The sequence below is a fragment of the Elephantulus edwardii genome, unplaced genomic scaffold (genome assembly GCF_000299155.1).
Source record: "Elephantulus edwardii isolate Elephantulus edwardi_28Jun2011 unplaced genomic scaffold, EleEdw1.0 scaffold00185, whole genome shotgun sequence".
Classification (NCBI taxonomy): Eukaryota; Metazoa; Chordata; class Mammalia; order Macroscelidea; family Macroscelididae; genus Elephantulus; species Elephantulus edwardii.
The window spans coordinates 90,504-99,133 of record NW_006399935.1 but is presented as its reverse complement, the minus strand read 5'-3'; positions in this window follow the sequence as shown (position 1 = coordinate 99,133).

The following is an 8,630-nucleotide window of genomic DNA, read 5'->3' as shown; positions in this document are numbered from 1 at the left end:
AATTGGGATGGGTTTGTCAGAGGCAGTGCTATTGGCACAGGACAGAGCAGAGTTTAGGTCTGTTGTACATAGGGTCACTATGAGTCACAAGCAACTTGATGGCACATAACGATAGCAACAACAAAGTTGTACCTGTAAAAAAAGGTGTCACAGAGCAAAATATTTGGATGGCCAACAGACACATGAAGGAGTACTCCAAATCATTGGCAATAAGAGATGCAAATAAAAATCACAATGAGATATCATCTAACTCCTGTAACAATGGCAAAGTTTAACAAGACAGCAAGTAATAAATGTTAGAGAGGGTGTGGCAAAATAAGAACTCTTACACATCAATTACCTGTGTTACACAGATGACACAAGCTTGCTTGCCGACACTGAGGAGAACCTGAGGCATTTGCTGCAGAAGGTCAAAGACTACAGTCTTCAATATGGATTGAAGCTCAACATCGAGACAACAAAGATTTTCACCACCAGACCAATTGGCAGCATCACAGTAGACAGAAAAGGGATTGAAAATGTTAATAGCTTCAGCTTGCTTGGTTTCTAAATGAACACTCTTGCTACTAGCAGCCAGGAAATAAAAAGAAGAATTGCCTTGGGAAAATCTGCTGTCAGGGACCTCTCCAGAGAGCTGGACAATGACTAAGGATGACAGAAGAATTGATAGCTTTGAATTGTGGTGCTGGAGAAGAGTCTTGAACATATCAAGAACTGACAAGAAAACAAATAGGTCTGTTTTGGAGAGGGCAAAGCCAAGTTTCTCCTTGGAGGCTAGGATTTTGAAACTTCGTCTCACATACTTTGGGCACGTGGCCAGGAGAGACAAGTCCTGGGAGAAGGACATCATGCTTGGAAGGGTGGAGGGACAGGGCAGGAGAGGAAGACCCCGGATGAGATGGATTGATACAGTGACTGGGACAATGGGGGTTGGTGTGTCAGAATCAGTGAGACTGGCTCAGGACAGGGAGGCTTCAGAGCTGCTGTACACAGGGTCGCTATGGGTCCCAGGTGACTCAACGGCACCTAGTAACATAACACCAACAATGTGAATGCTCAGCAAATAATTTGAGAATCTGAACTCTGTGAAAAGAATGTGGCATCAGGATTGGAGGAAAGCTCATCGACAAACTTCCTTATGAAGATGACATAAGCTAGTTTGCTGAAAATGAAGAAGACTCTAAAACAACCATGAGATATCATCTCATAGCAAAATTTAACAGACCAGCAAGCATCAAACACTGACAAGGTTGCGGAGAAATTGGAACCTTTATTCACTGTTGGTGGGAATGTAAAATGGTGCAGCCACTATGGAAGGCTGGATGGTGCTTTCTCAAAAAGTTGCAAATAGAAATACCATTTGACCCAGCAATTCCACTACTGGGAATATACCCTTAAGAAACCCTAACCGCCACTCAAGCAGATATATGCACACCCATGTTTATTGCGGCTTTGTTCACAATAGCAAGGAGTTGGAAACAACCTAAGTGCCCATCAACAAACGAATGGATAGAGAAGCTGTGGTATATTCACACAATGGAATACTATGCTGCATTGAAAAACAAGGAACTCATGAAATATTATGCAAAATGGATGACCCTGGAGGACATTATGCTGGGCGAAATATCTCAGTCACAAAAGGACAAATACTGCATAGTGCCACTGTTGTAAAATGGAGCTGACATAGGGGTTAGGGGGAGACTGAGAAAGACAGGATAAATAATGTATACAGATAATGAAACAGATGAGGGAGAAAACTGTTTAAAAGGGATATGTGATTAGGTATTATTGTCATGACAGGGTCCAGAATGAAGGCTGCACACACAGTGGAATAAACTTGGCGGGAAGGGATTGTATAACAATGAAATAATTCTTTCACTTTTCAAAGAGAAGAGTGAACTGGAGGAAAAGGGTGGGCAGGGAGAAAAGTGCAACAAGGAATGAATGAAAAAGTCTCTGTAAACTTTCATTATAATTAATAAAAAATTAAAAAAAAAAGAAAATGAAGAAGACTCAAAACATTTACTGACAAAGATTGAAGACTACAGCCTTCTCAACATCTAAACCAGAATTCCTCATTACTGGACCAATAGGCACTAACAACTTAGTAAATGAAGATGAGATTGATGCTGCCACTGATTTCATTTTCCTTGGTGGTTCTACAATGAACACCTATAATAATAGCAGTTAAAACAGCAAAAGATGTTCTATTGAGAAAAATCTTCTAACATGATAAGAAAGGGCAGACAATGTTGGCCTGGGGTTGGGAATGACTGGAAAGTCCAGGTAGACATTTTTTTATACATAAATTTTTAATTTTATTTATTTTAATTTTATTTTTATTATTTTTTTGTGTGTGTACCATCAAATCAGATCTGACTGGTACAGGAGAGAGTTTTCCTCCTTCTCCAGCAGAGCATCTGGTGGATTCGAACCACATACTTCTAGGATTGCAGTGCAGCTTCTTGCCACTAGGCCACCAGAGCTCGCCTTTTTATATAAATTTTTATTTTATTCTGTTTTGGCTGGAATTCAGTTTGGAAGTTGTCTGGAGCAGCCGGATTCCACAGTCTTGTTTGCTGGTTTTGGTGAGGATCTGGGTGGAATGTTGATTCGTTAATTTGGTCTCCTATTTAAAAATGCATTTGGTCAGCAGTATGGGGCTGGAATTCAGTACGGATTTCGAAGCAGGATGGGTTGGGAAGTCATCAATAACAACAACCACACAGAGAGAGCTCTGTTGGCCTACTGGATAGAAAGTTATGCTACCAAGCCAAAGATGGGTGATTTTAATCTGCTGCCCTCAGGCCTGGTTTTAATTGTTTCTGGTCAAACATTCTTCTAAGTGGTATTGCACGGACCTGTCCATTTGCTGTACAGAGGTAACTCGTAGCCACTGTGATGCTAAACACTGTGACACTGATGTGTCAGATGTGATAATGGTTACCCATGGTGGACAGTGTTTGGTGGAACTTCCTGACTAAAACAAACTTGGAAGCCAGAGTGACATCCACTTCTAAAATGACTTGCCTCCAGAAACTCTATAAATGTGGAGAAACGATGAAAGTTATTGTTCAGGTCTTTTGTTCATAGTGTTACTATGAGTTGTCTACAATTCAAGGGCAATTTAACAACAACAACAGTAACATACTGGTTTGCTTACAAAGTTTGTATACATTGTTTTTCACATCCGATCTTTCCCTTTTCCTTTACCCACCTCTCCCTCAACCCATCAAATTGTGCTACCCTATGATTACACCCCTGTCCATCCTCACCTCTTTGCTCCTACCTGCCCTCCATTTGGATCCTTTTACCCATTTTACTAGTTCTCTTTCTATTTTTTGCAATAATGGTCTTACACAGTATTTGTCCTTATGGAATTGAGTTAGTTCACTTGGTATAATGCACTCTAGTCTTTCCCAAGTTATGCACTAATTTTTAAAATCATTGCTTCTGGACACTGTGCAATATTCCATCATGTGAATAGACCACAATTTCTCAATCCATTTGTTTGTGGTTGGATATTAGGGATGTTTCCATGTCCTTGCGATGGTGAACAACTCTGCTATGCACATTGGTGTACAAGTCCCTGTTTCTGTCTCATTTCTCATTTTCTCGGGGTCTATTCCAAGCAGTAGCATAGCTGAGTCATATGGAATTTCTATGTCCAGCTGATTGAAGAAGTACCAAACGGACAGATGGGCATTTTCTGGTGTGATGGAAATGTTCTACACATGAATGTGGTGGTGATTACAGAGCAGTATACATTTATGTGAAACTTATTGAACTATATGCTTGAAATAAGTGCAGTTTATAGTATCCACATTGTATTGTAATAAACTTGCTGGAGGAGGGAAAAGTAGGAAAAGAGGAGGAGAGAGAGAATTATACCAGGGGCAGTAAGCATACACCAGGACAGCCTGAGGCAAACAGTAACAGAGGCCATCTTCAGAAACGTAGTCCCTCCCATCTTTTACTGAGGTTGATTGCATCACATTGCTGTGATGTTGGCCAAATACCAACAGGGTCCCCCAAAGTGGACAGATGCAAAACTTTCATAGCCTTAGAGATCTGCACTGCTAATCCAAACAGCAAACCTCTCTGCTGGTTCCAATCAATCAGAGGGTCCACGAGAGAAAGGCTGATAATTTCCTTCCATGTGATTTACAGGCTCTGAGGACCCACGAGAGGGTCAATTCTGAGTCAGTCCAACTCAGGGGAATGAGTTTGAGTTTTAAAACAAAAGCAAGCTAGGAAGAAAGAGATGGAAATCTACTTCTAATTTCTAATCGGTGGAAACTTTATGGATCACAGCAAATACTATCCAGCTTGCTTGCTTTGGACATGTATGTCATCAGGAGGGGTTAATCATTGGTGGTGGACATGCAGGAGGCAAGCATGTACATAACTCTCCAAACCCTAAGAGAAGTTTCCTAACAGCCTTTTAGGTTTGTAATAGGATGGTTATTATTATTTACTGTTGAGTGAGAAGCAATTCATAGCTGATCATTCAGTGAGTTTTCAGAGGCAGGAAATCTCAGTGGAAGAGATGGCCCATTTTTCTGTCATGGAGCAGCTGATGAATTCGAATTGCATGCCTTCAGGTTGGCAGCACAACTCCTTACCACTTTGCCACCAGAGCTCTCTTTGGTGGGATGATGGAAAGTTTTATTCCACCTTTAATCCACTTACAATTATTTAGTTTATCGGGATCATGGTGGAGCTTACATAACTTCCACATGATGTCATTCTGTGTATGAATTTTTCAGGACATAATTTAAACCATGCCAGCCAATACAAATGTATGGCTCTGTCTTGCCATCCTGCTTGGCTTGGACATGTCTTTTTTATTTTATTTTATTATTTTTGTGTGAGTGTACCGTCAAATCAGATCTGACTGGTTCAGGAGGAGATTGTCCCTCCTTCCTCGGCAGAGCATCTGGTGGATTTGAACCGTGCGCCTCTGGGATTGTAGTTGCAGCTCCTTGCCACTAGGCCACCAGACCTCCCCTGGACATGTCTTGAGTGAGATTAATCACTGGAAAGGAAATGATGTTTGGTGAGATACAAGGTCAGTGAGGGGAAGACAAATTCTTGATGACAGATTGGCATGACAGTGCATAAAGCAGGATAAATCGATGTTTTGTTTTGTTGTACCTAAAGTTGCCATAAGTTGAGCCTAACTTCTTTTTGTTAAGTGCCATCAAGTTAAGTATGACTCATAGTGACTCTACGGACAACAGATCTGTCCTATTCTGTACTATCCTCACAATCTCTGATATACTGTAACCCACGGCTGCAGTCACTGTGTCAATCCAGCAGACTGAGGGTCTTCCTCTCCTTCACTGTTCCTCCACCTTCCCAAGCATGATGTCCCTCTCCAACAAAGAGTCGCTCCTACCAACATACCCAAGACTATGTGAGATGAAGCTTCACCATCTTTGCCTTTATGGAGCACTCTGGCTACAACTTCTCCAGAACATATCTGTTAACCCTAAAGAAACCAGAGCTGCCACCCAAATACGGATATATGCACATCCATGTTTATTGCTGTGTTGTTCTCAATAACAAAGAGATGGAAGCAACCCAAGTGTCCATCAACAAATGAATGGTTAGAGAAACTGTGATATATTCACAACAATGGAATACTATGCAGCACTGAAAAACAAGGAACTAATGAAATATACAAAATGGGTGACTCTGGAGGACATTATGCTGAAAATATCTCAGTCTTAAAGGAACAAATACTGCATAACACTACTGTTATAAAACAGGACTGACATCAGGTTGGGGATGGGGAAACTAAGAAAAGAGGGGACGAATAATGAACACTGCATTGAAATAGATGAGGGAAAGAACGGTCTGGAAAAAAAAATGTGACTAGGTATAATTTGTATAAGTCCAGAATAAGAGGTGCATAAAAAAATGGGCTTCAGGGGTGAGAGGGAGAGGCAGGAAATTGTGCAACAGTGAAAGAATCTTTTTAAAAAACTAACAGGGAGGGGCAGGGAGGAAAATGTGCAAAAATGAATGAATAGAGATCCAAATTTTCTGCAAATTTTCATTAAAATAGCAATAAAAAATAATTATAGAAAAAGAAAAAAAAAAGGCATGTTTTTTCATTCTTTTGGTAGTCCATGGGGTTTTCAGTACTGCTCTCCAACATCACAGTTAAAAGACATCAATTATTTTTCTGTTATCCTTACTCACTGTCTAGCTCTCAGAAGATGACAAAGGATTGAAAAGATCATGGCATGATTAAGTCACACCTTAGTCCTCAAGCTGACATTGTTGCTCCTCAATAATTTGGAGCGGTCCCTGACTATAGACTTCAAAGTGCAATGCCTTCTGATCTCCTGACTACTGATACAAAGTATATTGATTGCTGATTCAAGTAGGATGGAGCCATCTTTTCTCCATCTATCATGATGTTGCCTATTGACCCAGTGGTAGGAATTTTTGTTGACTTAATGTTGTAGTTGTTATGTGCTGTTGAGTCACCTGAGACTCATAGCAACCCTATGTACAATAGCTCTGAAGCCTGCCCTGTCCTAAGCCAGACTTACTGATTCTGATACACTTACTCCCATTGCCCCAGTTACTGTATCATTTCGTCTCACCCAGCACCTTCCTCTCCGCTGCTGTTCCTCTACCCTACAGAACATGATGTCCTTCTCCAAGGCTCAGTTCCTCCTGGCCATATGCCCAAAGTATATGAGACTGATCTTCAAAATCCTAGCCTCCAATGAGAAACTTGGTCTCACCCTCTCCAAGACAGACCTATTTGTTTTCTTGGAGGTCCCATGGTATGTTCAAGAATCTTCTCCAGCAACACAACCTGAAGGCATCAATTCTTCTTTTGTCATTCTTAGTTATTGTCCAGCTCTCTGATGCATAGCAAAAAATGGCAAAGACCATGACCTGGATCAGGTGCACCTGATCCACTATCTAGAGTGAGTGACATCGTAGCTTATCATTACTTTGGAGAAGTTCCTGACAGCAGAGTTTCCTATTGCAATTTGTTTTTTGATTTCCCAACTGCTGGTGCCAAGAGTGTAGATTGTGGAGCTGAGCAAGTGCTAACTGTTAACAACCTGAATCTCTTCTCCATCTATCATGGTGCTGCCAATAGGGTACTGCCAATTGGCCCAGTGGTTAGACTCTTTGTTTTCTTCATGTTGAGCTTCAATCCATATTGAAGACTATAGTCCTTGACCTTCTGCAGCAAGTGCTTCAGATCCTCTCCAGTTTCAGCAAGCAAGGCTGTGTCATCTGCATAATGTAGGCTGTTGATAAGTCTTCCTCCAATTCCGGTGCCACATTCTTTCTCACAAATCCCAGCCTCCCGAATGGTCTGTTCTGCATATAGATTAAAAAGTTATGGAGACAGGATGCATCCCTGATGCACTTCCTTCCTGAGTTTGAACCATGCAGTATTTCCTTGCTCTGTTCTGAGTACTGCTTCCTGATCCAAATATATTTTTCATATAAGCACAATCAAGGGTTTTGGAATTCTCATTCTCCTCAAGGTTAAGCACAATTTATTGTAATCCACATAGTCAAATGTCTTTCTTTGCATAATCAATGAAACATAGTTAAACATTCCTCTGGTTCTCTTTGCTTTCTGCCAAGATCCGTTTAACATTGGCGATAATCCTTCTAGTGTCATGGCCTCTTCTAAATTCAGCTTGTATTTCTGGTAGTTCTCTGTCAGTGTACTGTTCCAGTTATTTCTGTATAATTTTCAGCAAGATTTTGCTTGCATGTGATATTAGTGATATTGTACAAAAATTTCCACACTTTGTTGGGCCACTTTTTTTTTTTGAATGGGAATAAATATAAAGAATATATAAATAAACACTCCCAGTCATTTGGCCAGGTAGTTGTCCTCCAGATTTCTTGGCACAACCTGGTGAGCACGTCCACGGCAGCATCTGTTGACTTAATAGCTGGTTATTTAGTGTAGATAAGGTTACCTACATGCCTCTGGAAACTCGATGAACTTTGAGAAAATAGTTATAGAAAGGCTTCAGGTATTTTGTTCATAGGGTCATTATGAGTAGCGCAATCGATGATGATAAAACAACAAGAAGAAAAAGAAGGTAAGCTACACAGATACATTGTTAAGTGGTGGGGGGTTTAGCATTATAACATACTCTTGGAGATTGTATCTTATGGATAAATGAAAAGTTATTATAGTTGTTTCCTATGAGTTTTGTTGGGTTGCAGAAGTATGCTTGTACTGGAGCTTACAAGAACTTAAAGGACCAGGACTGTCACAGGTGATTACTGCTGAGTTACAGGATGAAGCAGGAGCAGCCAATATTTTTTTTTGTTGTACGTAAGGTTTTCATAAATGGAGGTTGGCTTGATAACAGGTCATTTACTGGTAAATAAGGTGGAAGAATCATCAACAACCTGCGTTATGCAGATGACACAACCCTGCTTGCTGAAACTGAGGAGGACCTGAAGCGCCTGCTCCAGAAGGTCAAGGACTACAGCCTCCTATATGGACTGGAGCTAAATGTCAAGAAAACAAAGATTCTAACCACTGGGCCAATTGGCAGCATCAGCATGGATGGTGAAGAGATTGAGATAGTTAACAGTTTTCATTTACTTGGCTTCACAGT